At 34.6% G+C, this 19,247-nt stretch overlaps 1 long non-coding RNA gene across 1 annotated transcript; it reads left to right on the forward strand.

Moving 5' to 3' along the window:
* Positions 1-11,237: 11,237 nt before the first annotated feature.
* LOC131806156 (uncharacterized) lies at positions 11,238-17,738 on the forward strand. Its single transcript, XR_009343987.1, has 2 exons — positions 11,238-11,697; positions 17,385-17,738. It is a non-coding gene; the product is annotated as an uncharacterized LOC131806156 (long non-coding RNA).
* The last annotated feature ends 1,509 nt before the right edge of the window (positions 17,739-19,247 follow it).

The raw sequence follows: 19,247 nt of genomic DNA on the forward strand, positions 1-19,247 counted from the left end.
GTTTGTTTTGGTTTATTCATGTGTATATATTAGTTGAGATTAGTATATTTTTTAACATATAAACTGAAAATACTACAATAACTGGAAGTGTATACGTATTATACCATCAATCATATCGCTACAGAAGGTTTGAATAATTTGATATGACCAAAATGCATCTGATCGAAATAACGCCTCTTTCGACGAAATCCGATTCAGGACATTTGGGAATTATGATCGTAACCAATATACATTAAATCGGCCAAATTGCAATCAATCCGCTTGAAAAATGAAACCTTCGAAATACGGATTATCAGGAGGTACATGTACCTGTAATGAACATTTTGGAAAAGGAATGTCTGTGTCCATGGAGGATCTAATGAGTGTGTGTGTGTGGAGATGTCCAAACAATGCTTACTCTGTTTGTGTTTCGGCTTCTTTCATCAATGGTTCTGTGACATGGTAGGGCATAACAACTTCATTGTCATTTCTATCTATTCCAGCCTCATACTGAAGCATCCTCCCGACTTCTTCGAATTAGGCTTCGCTATATATAAACCGTATTTTATATATTTAATTTACATTCCTACTTCTGGCAAATATGTACCCTGGAAATTTATTTTGTGAACCACCAGAATAGAATTGATGCATGTCTGGTACAGCGCATTGTAATAATCGCATTCTACAACTTTTCCCCGTTATATACTTTGGGTTGAAGTGATGGGAATAAATTTTGTGGTTGTGGTTTAAAGTGATCCCACAATGTTGCTTGTCGTTCACTATCTTTTCTTTTACAAACAGTACAGCACCTCATATTCTGTTCTTTTATTTGGACTTTATCACAAAATTTAATTTTTATATTATTGTGTTTATTTTTTTTTCTCTATGATGTTTGAATTTCTGTTATGTATTTCTACGGCGAATTCGAATTACAACAACTTGTTTGACATATCAAGTTGACTACAGCTGGCCTGAAAGGGTTACCTTGTAATTCTATCATGACAATATCTCTTTATAGCGAATAATGTTCAAAAAAAAATGACTCTAACAAAATGAGTTGTTTTTTAGCATGAAACATTTAAAGAATTTCAAAAAAGGTCTTGAAGAAATCCGCAATTTTAGAAGAGGAAATCTTAAAAATGTTTTTTATAAAATGTTTTTTTTTTATAAATATAAATAAATAAATTAGATCTAAAAAATGAAAAAAAAAATGTTAAAAACCAGTAAAGAAAGTTTTTAAGTCGGGCGGGGCCGACTTTATGACACCCAACCCGAATTTGCTAATTTAGTGGAGCTACACATAACAATTTAAAGTTTTTATGGGAGAATTCAATCATACACGCTATGATTATAACTGTAATTTCACAAGACTAAATATGCTGAAGCATTTGTATCTTTTAGATTCGGACTTGTATTGCCTATTTGATATATATGGGAGCTATATCCAAATCGGAACCAATGTGCTGTATTTGATATATTTCTGCTGTATTTGATATATTTCCTTGAATATCGTTGTTACGGAGTGCATATTACGGCTGCGGAGGACAAAAATAACAAATCGGATAAACAGTATATATGGGAGCTATAGCTATATCTGAACCGATCTTCACCAAATTTGACATACTAGCTTCTAGACTCAATTCGGTCGTAAATGCCAAATTTCATCCCATTTGGGCAGATATTAGACATTTGGTGCATAATCAAAGGTAAATCGGACGAAGTTTTATATATGGGAGCTATATCCAATGAACCGATCTTGATAAAATTTGGCAAAGATATTTCTGAGCTGTATTTGATATATTTCCTTGAATATCGTTGTTACAGAGTGCATATTACGGCTGTGGAGGACTAAAATAACAAATCGGATGAACAATATATATGGGAGCTATAGTTATATCTGAACCAATTTCGATCAAATTTGGCATACTTATTTTCAGGTCCAATCTGATCGTACGTGCAAAATTCCATTCCATTCGGATTGATATTACACGTTTGGTGCACAATAAAAGCAAATCGGACGAAGATATATATGGGAGCTATATCTAAATTTTTACCGATTATCTCAAACCTCAAACAAATGATTTGTGCAAAATTTCATCTGGATAGGGCAATAAATGCGAACTGTACTTTGTTTACAAAATATATGGACAGACGGACGGTCAGACGGACGGTCGGACGGACAGACGGACTGAATAAATCAACTCAGTGATTCTATGGAGATCCTCAAAAGTAACTATGGGTCTATCTCGCTTCCTTCTCCACAATACAAACAAATGCACAAAGACATAATACTCTTACCATGTAGTGTAGGGTATTACAAGTAAGCAAAGGCTATAGCCGTACGGGGCCGACCATGTGATACCCTACAACACAATACGTTAGAAGTCCTCCTATGTTCAGATCCACTTTGGAAGATTCCGCTTTTGAAATTATGTCACAGAAAATTGAACAGATATAACCCTTAGCTTTTTAACCAGGGACATTAGCCCACTATACACGCACTCCGTCGTGTTGTTAGTTGTTGTGGTCCACTTTACAGCTAAATATAATCCAATGGTCATTCAAAATGCTAGAATTCTTCCCTGTCATTTACTCTCTTCTCAGGCTTTAATTGTGTGATCAGGAAATTTTTTCTGTTTTTGGTTCATTTGAACCCCTAAATATTTTGCGATCATCTCCAAAAGCAAGAGATTCCTCTGTAGCTCTAAATTTAGACTCATCTATATGATTTGTTTGTCTACGATATTTGGCTATATTCTTCAACGAAATCAGCATAAAAAAGTCAGAAGTCGGTTTTTTTTTGTATTTTTTAAGTTATTTTCAGCGTTTCTGTAACATGGAAATGTTGGTATTTTTTTCACACAAAAGTGGTCCATACTACCCGTTCTACTAAGCTCTAACTCCGTGCGAGATTTCGTGTCCTTTTGTTTTTATCTGTGACCTTTATAACGGCTGCAAAATCAGGAACATTTTTTTGTTTGTCCATTTCAACCCCTAAATATATTGCGGGCATCTTTAAATGCAATAGGCCTGGCCCTTCTTATTCTTATGAATATTATAATTCAAACTGAAAAAATCGCATGCGATAAAAATACTACGAAATCCATATTAACATCGTTATAGGCATCTTTCTATGCGATTTTTTAGATATTATTCTTTATTCGCTATATATATCCAATATTTTTTTCTATCGGCATCTACATAACGATCAGAATTGTACTTTTCGTCTATTTGTGATTTCGCCGGGGTTAAAAATATTCGTGGTTCAATGGAAAATTTGACAAAAAATTTTATGGTCTATTTCTCCCAGTGAATATTATCCGATGACCATCAAAATTGGAAGACTTCTGTCCAAGAAATTTCCAAAAGCAATAGGGTTCTATTTTGGCCCTAGCCCCATCTTCATTCTAAATTTCGTGAAGATCGGGCCATAATTGCGACCTGTAGAGTGATTACAAATTAACATGGACAGACGGATAGACGGACGGACGTACATACATAGCTAGATCGACTCAGCTCGGCGAGATAGGAAGATCCATATGTACTTTCCTATGTGGGAAACCAATACTTTGAGGTGTTACATAATTTTTGGCCCAACAACAAACTTATAATACCCCCAACATATAGTGTTGTAGGGTATAATAAAAGTATTTTTATAGCGAAGAATGTTCGTGAATAACATGGCTCTGTGTCCTTAAATCATTTCATACAAAATATGTTATTATATTGCATGAAGTCCTTGAAAAGATCGGCGATTTTTCCAAGATTTTTGAACATTAAATTTGGAACTTGCTATACAAAATTTCCAAAAATTCCGTTGAAAATCTGGCTTAAATTATCAAAATTCCAAAACCATCAAAATGTAGAACATGTTACATGAGGCCTATGCCATATTTTCCACTATGCAAATATATTTTTTGCTCACTGAAAATGCAAACTGGCGATGAAGTGCAACTTCAAAATACATATATGGCATATATGGGTTATACCAAAATGTGGCCCTATTTGGTCCATTTTCAATACCAACAAGTTAAAAAACCTTAAGTTCGGCCGAGCCTTTATTTATTATAAATAAAAGAATAGGGATTGAATATTTGGTCCAGTTCTATTTTTGCCAGTAAAATCATTTGATAAAAAGTTGATGGTTTCGCATTTAGAATTCGTAATGGATACTACAGTCTATAACACGCCCATTGCGTATGCAGGCCCACATATTCATATAGCCTCCATATTACGATACCTCTCAATATTCGGTATTTTGATAATTTTATAGACATTATTCACCGGGGTTTCAAATTTCGTATTTAGAGTTCGTAAGGAGAACTACAGTCTATGACTGAAAATTGCCTATACAGATCCAGGTCTTCGTATAGGCCACTCATATCAGTACCTCCCTATATTCGGTATTTTGATGATTTGAGCTACATTCTTTTTCAAGTTTCGCATTTGAATATTATAATGGCCTATGACAAAAGTTGCCTATGCAGGTCCACTTCTTCGTAATGACCCGTTATCTTTTTGAAAAATTCATATCTTTTTGAAAATTTCCAAATTCGTTCCAAATGGTGGAGGGTATTCAAAGTTCGGCCCGGCCAAAACTGTTCGGAGTCAAACTGATTATGAAAGTAGTTCTTTTGAATTTGCAAATACCCTCGACCATAGTATGGAGGATATATTATGTTTGTCATTCCGCTTGCAACTCCTCGAAATATACATTTTAGACCCCACAAAGTATATATATTCTTGATCAGAATAAAATTCTATGTCGATTTAGCGATGTCCGCCGTCTGTCCGTCTGTGGAAATCACTCTAGCTTCCGATCGAATTGAAGTAGATTGATAACATTGTATTTAAATGTATATTATGTCTGCAGGACTTTTGGTATTAAAAGTGGGCCATGTAGGTCCACGTTTTGGTATAGCCCCCATATAACGGTACCTCCCTATATTCGGTATTTTGATGATTTTAGCGACAATATTCATGGGAATTCTTGCAAATTTGGAATTTGATGTTAGTAATGAATACTACAGCCTAAGACAAAAAAATTGTCTGTGCAGGTCCACGTCTTCGTATAGCCACCATATAATGGTGCCTCCCGCTCCTCCCGGAATTGTTTCAAATTTGGTATTTGAAGTTCGAAAGGGATTCTACAGCCTAAGACAGAAAATTGTCTGTGCAGGTTCACGTCTTCAAATAGCCTCCCTATATTCGGTATTTTGATGATTTTATCGTCATGGTTCACCGGAATTGTTTCAAATTACGTATTTAGAAATCGTAATGGGATCTACAGTCTGTGACAGAAAATTGTCTATGCAGGTTCAGGTCTTCGTATAGGCCCCATACATCAGTATCTCCCTATATTCGGTATTTTGACGAGTTTAGGTACAATACCCACCGAAATTGTTTCAGATGTCGTATTTGAACTTCGTAATGGATGCTACAGCCAATGACAGAAAATTGTCTATGCTGATCCATGTCTTCGCACAGTTCCGATATAACGGTACCTCCCTATATACGATATTTTGATGATTTTAGCTACATTATTCACCGTTTATTTCAAGTTTTCGAATTTGAAGATGGTAATGGCTTATGACAAACAATGCCAATGTAGGTCCACGTCGTATAGACCCCAATAAATCGGCTATATTCGGTATTTTTAAAATTTAAACAGAATTTTTTAAGGATTCTATTTTTTGAAAATTTCTAAATTCGTTCCAAATCGTGTAGGGTATTCAAAGTTCGGCCCGGTCGAACTTACTGCTTTTAAACTTGTTACAAATATAGAAGATATAAATAAATATTAAATTTCGAAAATTAAATTCCTTGAGTCTATAAAAAGTTTATGTCGCCCATCAATTAAATAATGTCGATGGCTGTATACAAATATTTTTAAAATGTATTGTAGAAAATGAAAACAGTTTATCATTGATGCTTCTCCATAAAAGTATGTGTGTCTGTGGTGTCCTCTGGCTGACCCCATTTGTTATTGTCTCCAATTTTTCCTTTTGAATATCTTTGTTTTATTGCTTGTTATTTTCGTATTTATTTACGTTCTTCTCTTCCGTTCTGTGAGCTTTTGTTTATTTTCTTTACATGTTGTACAATCACTGGTATTTACCGACTTATTTGCTTTCTCATACCCTTTCTTATTTTTACGTTAAATGACATTTTTTCGACTGGACTGATTTAAATGATGTTGAAAGGTTAAGGTTAAAAGGTAAGTAATTGAAATAAACATTCAAGGTGGTAAGTATGAAGGTAGGCACTTGGGATTTTTATTTTAAGAAAGAAAAGAATTAATTGATCATTTGAATGGTTGTGAAAAATTACTGAACGAAAGGGATAGAGTGAAAATGGATTGGGTTGATAAATTCGGGGATGTATTCGGGCATGTAACGCAAATAAACTTGAAAGTCTAATAATGGCATGCACAGAATTGCTTGGAAAACTATTTAATAGATGTCCTTCTATGGATGCACTAAGTAAAAGAGGTTGGTAGGATGAACAGGAATGGAAAGTATAAGCTGAAAATAATATTTTAATACATAATATTTTCTGCATTAAATCTTAGTTCTTTTTTTTAACGATTTTTCTTAGTGTCATAATATTTTTGGCATCTGTTAATCTATTTTTTTGTTTTTGGAGAATTTTTATATACATTTTCATACCCAACACCACATAGTGATAAGGGTATTATGTACTTGTGCATAAAATTAAATGTATGGGTCTACTCCTTCCGGTACCTCCCCCACAAAAGTTCAAAATTTTCAAAAAAATATTTTAGGCACAAAATGAGAAACAATAATCCGATTTTGCTCCAACTTTGCAAATCTTAATATTTGCCTCAGTTCTCGGACATGTGCAAAAATAAATAATATCGGCCCACTCCATCAAGTACCTCCCTCACAAAGGGTCAAAATTTTGAATAATTACAACTCTTATAAAATGTGATGTGAGAGTCCGATTGTCTTCAAATGTCACACATCCCAATAATTTTATTAATCCAAAGTCTGGGGCTAAGATGGAATATATCGGTCCACTCTTTCTGGTACCTCCCCCACAAAAGGTCGAAAATTTGAGTATTCATTAAGTTCATAAAAAGCAAAATAAACATCCGATTCCATTTAGACATGGAACATCTGAATATTTCTATCGATCGAACCATACCTTCTGCTTCCTCCCCCTCAAAGGGTCAAAGTTTTGAATAACCAAAACGTTTATTATGTCTTTGTGCATTTGTTTGTAACACGGAAACGGAAGCGAGATAGACAAATAGTTGCTTTTGAGGATCATCATAGAATCACTTTCATGGTATCACTTTCTGAGTAGATTTATGCATGTCAGTCCGTCTGTCCGTCCATGTATTATTGTGAAAGAAATGTAGGTCGCATTTATTATTGAGATAAAATTTTCCAAATAACATTTCTTTGGTGCAAAGACGAACCCTTTTGAAACTGGTGATAATCGGATCAGATTTAGATATACCTTTAACCGATTTGGGGTTAATATTGCACCAAATGGCCAATATCAGTCCAAAAGTCCTGAATTTTAAGACATACAACCGAATTCAATCTAGAAACAAGTGCGTCAAATTTGGTGAAAATTGGTTTAGATATAGCTATAGCTCCCGTATGTAGGTTTCATTCGATTTGGTGTTTAAGTCCCCCACATTCGTAATATCCATTCGATAACAATTATATTTGGTATCAGATATCAGATACATCCCAAAAATACCTTTGCTAAGTTGTATCAGGATCGGTTCAGATCTGGATATAGCTCCCATATATCTTCAACTGATTTCGTTAGGGTTAGTTCTGCACCAAATGGTCAATATCAGTCCAAAAGTACTGAATTTTGGCACATCCAACCAAATTCAGTCTAGAAGCAAGTGCGTTAAATTTAGGGAAAATCGGTTCAGATATAGCTATAGCTACCACATATAAGTTTCATCCAATTTGGTGTTTAAGTCCCTCACATTCGTAATATGCATTCGACAACAATGATATTTGGTACCAGATATCTTATAGAGCTCGGAAATACCATTGCCAAATTTTGTCAAGATCGGTTCAGATTTGGATATAGCTCCCATATATATATCCTTAATCCGATTTCAGGTTTATTGTGCAAATAATGGCTAATATCAACCTAAATGAACCGAATTTTAACTCTTCCGACGGATTTCGACGTAAAAGCAATTGATTCAAATCTTGGTTAAAATCGGTTCAGATATAGCTATAGCTTCTATATATATGTTTCATCTGATTTGGTGTTAAAGTCCCCCACATGCGTAATATGCACTCCACAACAAAGATACCGGGCATCAGATACTGCTCGAAATACCTCTGCCAAATTTGATCGAGATTGGTTCAGTTTTTTTTTATAGCTTCGATGCACATCTTCTTCCGATTTTACGGATATTGCTCCCCATATATGTAATATCAGCCCAACTTGAATAGATTTTTTCATATTCAACCGAATTTTACCATTTGTTGAAACTTGGTAGGGTAAGTGTACCAGTAGTCGGCCCTTTTAGGATTTTCGATTTTTCAATCTTTCAGCATTCTAAGTGAAATCTTTCAATTGCAGAAAAGTAAAATTCTTCAGATTCCAAATTTTGTTTAGTTTTTGAAATAATAAACAAAAATTGAATTTGTTTTTATTAAATTGGCAAAATATGCAATTTTACTAAAATAGTGGTTTTTTGCCAGTAGTCGGCACCATTTTCCAATGCTCGGCATGTCTATTTGCCAGTAGTCGGCATATTGTATTTCAGCAAAAAACAAAAATATTATTTTCTATATTCTTTTTATTTTAAATAGTATAAAACAATGTTATATTAATAATTAATAGTTTAATCCAGAATTTGAAATTAATTTTGTTTTTAAATAGAGTTTTATTTAATTATCATTCTAAACCAAATATATGTAGAAAATCAAAAATAGTATGGTTACCTTTAGTAACATATGGATTTTCATTTAAAAAATGAGATTAAATAAATAAAGAAAAAAGTACCTTTCTTATATTTGGAATTCATTTTGTATTTTGATCTAGGTACTGTTTTTAATTCATTTGGGTTTAACTTAAACTTAAACATTAAAATAAAATCAAGTAAGTCATAGGTGCATAGGTGTCTTCACAAAGGATTTTTTTTAATTGATGTTTAACTTATTAATTTTTGCTCTAGTTCAACATTTTCACCGTATCGACGATTTTTGAATTCTGTACATTGTAAATGGTACCATTTCGGACAGGTATCACATCCTAAGTTTTTGAGGGACATCGTTTTCCGTATCAAGTTCGTCGTTGCAAGAACTGCATATTTCCTCTTTCTTTCCTTTTTTTGCCGTATTTTTGTGAATTGATCTTTTTCCTTTAGATAGCTAACATTTTTTTTTTTTTTCAAAAATGACCCCGCGATCTAAAACGTCAAATAGCTGATTAAAAAAAAATTAGAAAAGTTGGTCAAAAAGCACAAATAAAAGCAACTGCCGAGTAAAAAATATGTATTTATTTGAATGGTTTTTGGATTATTTTTTAATACTTTTCTCAAGATTTGGTGAAATTGGTGAAAAATGATATTTTTCTAGTAATCGGCACCCCATGCCGACTACTGGCAAATATTTTTTTTCTGTTCCTAATGTCGGCATTAAATAATATAAGTGGAAAATGCTTGATTTGTATTTTTTTAAGTTATAAAATTCGCAATGTTTACTTTTTTGTTGCGGGAGCTCTATAAATACGCATAGTGGTGTAGGGTATCATATAGTCGGCCCCGCCCGACTTCTGACCTTTCCTTGCTGGTTTTGTATTGATTTAAACGAAAACAGAAGGTTAACGTAAAAAGTAATATAAAATAAAACAACCGAAGGATGTGGGTATTAAGAAATCCACTTGAGGTTTATCTTTCGGGTAAGAATTGAAAGTAATTGCGGCTGATGAAGCAATTTGATTCATTGAAAAGGGTCAGACGTTAACCCAATGGCTGTGGATATGGAAAAATATATTTTGAGCTACGCTGAGTGTCATCGACGGAAATTAATTAAAATAGAAGCTTTAAATAAAAACATCGTAAGGAATGGGTTAAACAAAAAATACGTAAGAAAATAAACAAGAAATAAGTTCGATATTCCTCAATCAACTTAAAATTGTATATTTATCAAGTATATATACAGGGTGAGATAAAAAAACTGCAACAAAATCAAACACTAAATTTTTTTTCTTAATTTTATTGAATGAAAGCAAAAACATGTCGGAAATAGCATCAAATTTTAGAATAAGTTTCGATTTGTTCGAATTGGTCACCTTTGGCACGAATTATGGTCTTCAAACGGCCAATGAAACCGTCACACGCTGCCCGAATGTGGCTCTGCGGTATTTTGGCCCATTTCCGGCGAAGCGCTTGCTTGAGGTGATCGACACTTTGGTATTTTTAGTGCCAACCTTGCTTTCCAAAATACCCCAGACACAATAGTCCAACGAATTGGTATCCGGAGATTTTTGTGGCCATTCTGCGCTGGAAATGAAGCGAGGAACCTCATTTTGTAACCATTCTTGGGTGTCGCGTGCTGAGTGCGATGGTGTTGAGTCCTGCTGGAATGTCCAAGGTCTGCGGCCAAAATTATTGCGTGTCCAAGGAATATTTTCGCGATAACTTTCGGCATTTATTCCGATGCCACGGTCTATTAATGCGAGCGGAGAGCGACCATAGGCTGTTATGGCGACCCACACCATCATCATGGCCGGCGCTTGAGTTCTGGTGTCCAACCGAAGCTCCACATTTTCAGCTAACCTCTTTGGCAAGTAAACACAATCATTTTGTTTCTTTACAAACTGCTGGAAAACATTCGTTAGTTTTCTCATCGGAGAAAACCAAATTCGGCAGTTCAACATTTTCGGCCAAGCGAAGCAACTCATTAGCTCTTTTGAGTCTATTTTCTTTCTGTTCTTGCACTTTTTGGAAATTACCCCGGCTTTACCCCGAGCTCATTTTTCAATATTTGCCGAATGGAATATTGCGACATGTTCAGTCTGAAGTTGGTTGCAGTTTTTTCATCTCACCCTGTATATACATTATGAGTCTAATGAGAGTATTTCGATGAGTTACCTTTGAGGCCTTTCTGCTTGTTGAGATTCAAAATTTCAAATTGCAGCCACGTTATATGAGTACGGATAATATGAATCTATGAATAAGTCCTTTTGGCACTTTGCAGAATTCAGGTTGTACGTGTTGTTTCTACAAAGAGTAGGCCAAAAAAATATTTTGTCAAACTTAAAATTTTCTCCTCCAAAGAATACTATCAAAATATTTGAAAAGGAATTGGAAGAATATTTCATTTCTGGAAGAATATTTCTTTTTGGGAATCTAGCTGCGAAAACTACACGGAATATTAATATTTTTGCCTTCTGGGCGAACTACCGCCAATGGACACTTTATTCGATTTTTCCATTATCTGCTGAGATTAAAAGACGAAAATCAACATTGGCTGCCAGAAATATCGGCGTTACGAAGAATTAGAATTGTTCTCATACCGGAAATTAACGTATCGCATTTTTGAAGATTCTTAAACAATTCCCAACAAACTGTTGAAATATTAAGGCGGCCTTTCCTGCATTTCATCATTTGCTATCAGAATCTCAAAACACACTCGAGTATTACATCATCTAAATGGTCGTGACATATGAAATTAATTTTGATTTTATCTGTTTGGGAATAGTTGGGTAAGTCCATTAATTAATTTGGTCACTTCATATATCAACTGTTTAAAATCACATCAATACTCAACATTATTTGCAATTAAATCGGATTTTATCCCACGTTTTAAACATTCACATTTTGAGTAATTTTCAAATGATCAACACTTTAGATCGAATAAACTTAACTGTTTTGTTCGCATCGGAAGCCGATCTAATTTTGGATTGAAAACTATTCAATTTGTAAAATATAATTGTAATACTTTCTTCGACTATGAACCATTGGAGGTTTTCATTGAGCCACAAAAGGACAAGGGAATCTTTTAAGAGACTCATGTCTGATAGGAGGACATTTTTTGACGAAAAATGAGGAGAACCCCAAATGTAAAATTAAACCTTACTAAACTTATAATACCGAAAATCAGATGGGGTCGTTTTATGAGAGAGAGACTTAAATATGGGTCGATATAGTCCCTTTAAAAAAAATTAAAATTTTTTTTAAATTTAAAAAAAAAATTATTTTTATATACCAACTTGAACGAGAACAAGTAAAAATTGTCAGTCTGTCTAGTCAACATGTCATGTATACCCTAAGTCAATGTCCGTGTATTTAATTTAATCTACATTAATAAACAAGAAAGCAAAGGCTATAGTCGTGCGGGGCCGACAATGTGATACCCTACGACACAACAATATGTTCGAAGTCCCCTTATATCCTAATCCATTTTGGAAGATTTCGCTTTTGAAATGATGTCAAAGAGCCCTACCCAGAGGTTGCCCTTAGGTTTTGGACCCGGAGAATTTGGCCAATATTTACTCACTTCGTAGTGTTGTTAAGTATTCAAAACTATTTCACACGAAATTTGTGGTCCATTTTACAGCTAAATATAATCCATTGGTCATCCAAAATGCTAGACTTCTTCCTTGTCCTTAACTCTCTTCTCATGCGGAATTCCGTGTCGATTAGTTTTCAATTGTGGCCTATAGAGCGACTACAAAATTAGAAAAAATTATTTTTTTTAGTCTATTTGAACCTCTAAATGTACATCTTAAGAACAATAGCAACATTTCGTGAGGATGGGATGATACTTGCGAATTGCATATATTACCCTCAAAACGCAGTGTTGGGGGTGTAAAAATTTAGAAAATTTACAAATCAAAATTGTAAGTCAAATTGAACAAATCTCATGCGATAAAAAATATGACAAAAATTGAAAAACAAAATCGACAAAAGATATTCCCTTTTTTATTGGTACATTTTTCCGCGATTTTCTTAGATTTTATCGTTTTCTGGCAAGAGACCATTCCGAATTGATGGGAATTGTGAAAATCGGCCTAGCGGTATTTGATTTATAAGCAAAATTGATAAGATAAATTCCTTTTTGCTATATATCCGATTTCTTGGCTATTAGCATGGTCAGAAGTGATCTTTTAATGTATTTGCGATTTGGCTGGGATTAAAAATATTCGCGGTTTAATGGAAATTTTCCTATTTTCTTACATAAAAGTTAGGGTCTATTTTACCCGCTAACTATTGTCCGATGGCCGCCCAAATTGGTAGGTTTCTGCCCAGTCCTAAACTCTAACCCCATGTAAATTTTCGTGTCGATTGGTTCATAATTGTGGCCTATAGAGCAACTGCAAAATCAGGAAAATTTTGTGTTTTTGGTCCATTTCAACCCCTAAATATCGTGCGATCATCTCCAAAAGCAATAGGATTATATTCTGACCCTAACCCTACCTCTATTTTCAATTTCGTGGGGATCGGTTCAGGATTATTAATAATAAATTAACATGGACAGACGGACGGACATACATATCTAGATCGACTCATCTCGGCGAGATAGGAAGATCCATATATACTTTCCTATGTGGGAAACCAATATTTCGAGGTGTTGCATAATTTTTAGCCCAATCAAACTTATAATACCCCCAACAAATAGTGTTGTAGGGTATAAAAAAATAAAGTAATTGGCTGACCGATTGCTGGAACGGATGGAGCTGGAATTCTGAAATTAACATTACTGGCGGATTGTAGGAGTGGGATATGGAGGAAGTTTTCGAAATGTGTACTTACACGAAAATTACAAAATAGTACTAAATTTGATACAATTTCGATTCGTGTAAACCAATACAGCTGGAAATGCAGATAGTTTTTGGAAATTCGTACTTATGTGTACCAAATTGTACTAAATTTAGTATAATTTAAAATTTGGGAGAAACAAATAGAGTTGAAACTCTGAAATTTGGAAATAAAATTACTATTGCATTGTACGAGGCATGTAGGTAGTTATGGAAATTCGTACTAAATGGAAATGTGGTATTTTTAATGTGGTACATTTTACATTTTTGGTGAACAAGTAGAGTTGGAATCCTGAATTTTGGTAATAAGATTTCTGTTGGATTTTATAATTTTGGCAGTAATGAAAATGTGTACTTTAGTGTACTAAATGACACTATTTGGATTTAGGTGGGCCGATAGAGCTGGAATCCTAAGATTTGGAATTAAGATTACTGTTGGAGTATAAGATTGGATTTTGTAGGAAATTAGTACCATTAGGTATGAAATCCTGAAATTGAGTATTGGAGTTACTGTGGGAATTGGAGGATTGTAGTATGTAGGAAGCTTTCGAAATTAGTACTTAGTATTAAATAGTATTAAATTTGGTAGTTAGGAGTTAGGTAAACCGATAGGCTTGGAATCTTAATATATGGAATTACGATTGCTATTGTATGATGCAGGTTGTCATAGAAATGTGTACTGAGTGGTGCTAAAATTTGTGCTAATTGGAATTGTGGTGAATAGATAGAACTGGAATTCCGCAATTTTATGTCAAGGTCACTCTTGACGTCTGTGCTTGAGATGTGGAGGTGGGTTAGAAAATGTGTACTATATTCGTTCCGAAAGTACTAAGTGGTATTACTCGCAAGTAGGGTATTGCGTGAAGATATAGGCCCACATGATGGGCCTAGGATCAATGTTTCGAGGTGTTAAAAACTTTTTCACCAAATCAAACATAAAATACGCCCAGCAATTAAAGTTAGTGTCAAATTATAAAGGGCGTCCCTTTATGATATGTCACAAAATATGCCATGCGAAGACTTATGTATTCTCACCTGTAGTATTGTATGGAAAAACTCCTCAGTAAAATATAGTGAAAATTGATTCTGGATAAGATGTATGTCTCATACATAAGTTCTCTTTGATTTCAAATTTCCACCGCTCTTTAGCCGTAAAATGTGTTTAATAACGGACAAAGCCGATATGATTTACTTGACAACAAATTTTAGCAGTTTTCGCAGTATTTAAGTACGAAATTCAAAAGCCAATTTTTGAACGCACTACGCCCCCCTTTCTAAACTACAAAACTCCTAGCTACCCTCACTCAATATTTATGACATCATACTAGGTTTAATAATTTCTAAAATGTCCATCAACCGATTAAACAAAGTGTCCTTAATCCAAGTTTTGAAATTCTAGCCTTGCCCATTATTCTTACATATTCACTACAGCTTAGTACTTTGCGTAGCATTTTAATACGAATTCCCAAAACTTTGTTTTTATAATCACAGACAAAGCAAAATATAAAAAATTGAGGTCTTTGAGATATTTCAATACTAATTGTAAGATATTTAATAACTTCGGGTATATATTGAATATTTTAAATACAACCATAAAATATGGGATCTTCATAGAATCACTTTCTGAGTCGATTTATGCATGTCAGTCCGTCTATACGTCCGTCACTCCATGTAACAAAGTGCAGGTCGTATTTTTTATCCAATTGAGATTAATTTTTCTAGACATGTTCGGTTTGGCCCAAGGACGAGTCTTATAGCTCCCACATAAATATTTAACCGATTTCAGCTTAATTGTGCACCAAATGGCCAATATCTGTCCAAATGACCTGAATTTTGGCACTTCCGACCGAATTCAGTCTAGAAGCAAGTACCTCTAATTTTATGCAAATTGGTTCAAATATATTTATATACATGTTTAACTATATATGCTTAACTCCCATAGCTCCCATATATTTGGGATTTTATGTCCCTCACATGCGTAATATGCACACCACAACAACGATCTTTGGTACCAGATATCAACTACCGCCTAAAACTTTGTTAAGATCGGTTCAAATTTGGATATAGCTACCATATATATCTTTATCCGATTTCAGGATTATTGTGCACTAAATGGCTAATATCAGCCCAAATGGACTGAATTTTGGCACTTCCGACGGAATTCAGCACAGAAGCAATTGCTTCAAATGTCGGTGAAAATCGGTTCATATATATAGGTCCCATATATATGATTCATTCAATTTGGCACTCCACAACAATAATAATTAAATACCTGACATCAGATACAGCTCAATAATACCTCATCTAAATTTTATTGAAATCGGTTCAGATTTTTATATGCCTTCGATATACATCTTCATCCGCTTTACGGTTATTGTCCACCATATATGTAATATCAGCCGAAATTGGATAGATTTTTCATATTCAGCCGAATTCATAGTTGGTATAATCTACTTGAAAAACATTCCCAATATAAACATTGTTTGTTATGGGAGTTCTACTAAATACGCATAGTAGTGTAGGATATCATATGGTCTGTCCCGCTCGACTTTTGACCTTTCCTTATTGGTTCTTCATGTTATTAGTATCTGGATGACCCGACTTCTAACTATACTTGTATACAATATACGTGTCCCTCGCATAAATTTGGCTTATGTGTGGATAATTTTTTCCTCCTTACCGCAAATTCATTTTCTTCATTCCGAATTCAATAGTTTTCGTATCGCTTTTTCATTTATAATATATACAATTTAAACTTTACATTAACTTTCTTATCTTTAAAACGGAATAAAGCTCCAATTTCAAACAATTCAATATCTACAACTCCAACCACTCCAACAATTTCTTATCTTAAATGTCAACCTTTAGCAGGAAAAATCTATTCAATTGTTTTCCATGGGCATTCCCTTCATCGTTCTGCATTCATGTACCATTTAACTGTTAGGCTTTATCTCCGTGTAATGATCCACAACTATTTCAAACTTTTAGCAATGTTCTCCTTGAACATTTTATGGTGGCGATTTTCTGAATTGTTACAAGTTTTAAGCCACACACACTCTCATACATACATATGCACATGCCATTTTAACCACATAGCCACTTTTCTATACACATTCCCAAATACATAGAATAACACATACACTCACACGATCCCATTCGCCAACTGTGTATGTATTCCAACACACGGAAGTGCATTAAATCTTCCAGCCAAAAAAAAAGAGAGAGAGAAAACAATTGTTCCATCAAATAAAGGCTAAAATTGCAAGGAGGCAACATTGTTGGGCATAGGAATTTTAATGTCTGCCTGGAATTTGTTTTTTTTTTTTCCGGAGGACGAAAAGTTTCTTTCGGTAATTGGTGATAACAGAAGGAACAATAAAATAAATGGGAAGAATTTTAGCCAAAACAATTGATGGAGAAAAAAATAGAAACAAATGGGTGACTGTCATGGTGAACGTATAGTGGCAGCGTGGAATATTAAAATTGTCTAATTTTTTCAATCTGTTCAAAGTATTAGAAGACTTTTCTTCTACAAAATTTAAGGCAATCATTATTTCTTTCTTTTTTGGGGAGAGCTACAAGAAAATCGGAAATATATATTGTAAAGAATATATTCTTATTTTTCATTTCAGTTTGATTTCTAAAATTGCCATTGAAGATTACTCCCACATGGGCAATTTGATTTAGTACAGAAGATTCGGATCATGAGTTGTGTGGTTTCATTGGCGTTCGGTTTGATGGTAATGAAAGGCTGGATACCGTCTCCCGAGAATATTGGTTGGAAATGTGGACTCACCATACTGATATGCGGGGCCATATCGTGAAATACAAAATTAGCCAGTGAATTAAAAACCCGTTCGGAGTATTACTGTAGTGATCTAATACCGTCACCTGTATTTGGAATTTACCATTCCCTGACAACATCGGTGGGGTGAAACCCATATATGCGGGCTATACCTAAATATATACCTATATTAAAAATCTTATGCAGGAAGACAGCTTATTATCAAATTTTAGTCACATTCGATTAAAACTAGCTGAAACCGGGAGGTACCTTAATATAAGCAATACTCCAAAGCATTAATCTACATTCAAAATGTAGGTATTCTACTCCCTAAGAAACCTAAATACTAAATAAGAGCCAAATATTTTAGAAAATTGCTTGAATGGGCACCTTCATATGATTCGATTATGTAAATATATTCTAACTTCTGTTGTGTTTTGGACCCTCTATGAAGTAGGTTCCGAAGGAATGGGCCAATGTTTTACTTTTTTTTTTTAATTTTTTGGAATGAAGCAAAAATTATCGGAAATAGCATCAAGTTTTAGAATAAGTTTAGATTTCTTCGAAATGGTCACCTTTGGTATGAAATATGACCTTCAAACGGCCAATAAAACAGTCACACGCTGCCCGAATGTTGCTCTGAGGTATTTTGGCCCATTACAGGCGAAACGCTTGCCTGAGGTGATCGACACTTTGATATTCTTTAATGCCAACCTTGCTTTCAAAAATACTCCAGATACAATAGACCAACGGATTGGTATCCGGAGATTTTGGTGGCCATTGTGGGCTGGAAATGAAGCGAGGAACCTCATTTTGTAACCATTCTTAGGTGGCCCTTGCTGAGTGTGATGGTGCTGAGTTCTATTGGAATGTAGAAGGTCTGCGGCCAAAATGTTTGCTTGCCAAAGGCACCCTCAGAATATTTTCGCGATAATATTGGGCATTTATTCTGATGCCACTGTCGATTAATACGATAATACGAGCGAAGAGCGACTGTTATGGCGGCCCACACCATCACCATGGCTGGCGCTTGAGTTCTGTTTTGGTGGCCAACCGAAGGTGGACATTTTTAGCTGACCTCTTTGGCAAGTAAACACGATCTTTTTGTTTGTTTATAAACTGGTGTACAACAAAAGGATTCTCAGCGGAAATAACCAAATTCGGCAGTTCACCATTTTCGGCCAAGCGAAACAAATTTTTTGCTCTTTTGAGTCTATTTTCATTCAGTTGCGGTGTAAGTTCTTGCACTTTTTGGAATTTCAATGGCTTTACCCCGAGTTCATTTTTTTATATTTGCGAATGGAATATTGCGATATTTTCAGCTCACGAGCCATTTTTCAGCCACTGCGGTGCGGGTTTCGATCAAGTCAGTTCTTTACATTTTTCGAACCATTGCTGGTTTCTTCCGTCCACTTCCTTGACGTCGGGCTACGCTACCAGTATTACAGTAATGAGCGATGGTACGAGGCACCTATTTCTGAGCTGTAACTCTGTTACCAAAGATCATTGTTGTTGAATGTATGTTTCGCATGTGACCATTTGGTGCACAATTAACCCGAAATCGGATATGGGAGCTTTATCTAAATTTGAACCGATTCTCACCAACTTCAATAGGGTTCGTCCTTTGACCAAACAAATATTGTAATTTCATCTCATTTTGTTAAAAATACAGACAGGCGGACGGACTAATATGCATGAATCGACTTAGACT

The sequence above is a fragment of the Musca domestica genome, unplaced genomic scaffold (genome assembly GCF_030504385.1).
Source record: "Musca domestica strain aabys unplaced genomic scaffold, Musca_domestica.polishedcontigs.V.1.1 7, whole genome shotgun sequence".
In the NCBI taxonomy this organism is placed as follows: Eukaryota; Metazoa; Arthropoda; class Insecta; order Diptera; family Muscidae; genus Musca; species Musca domestica.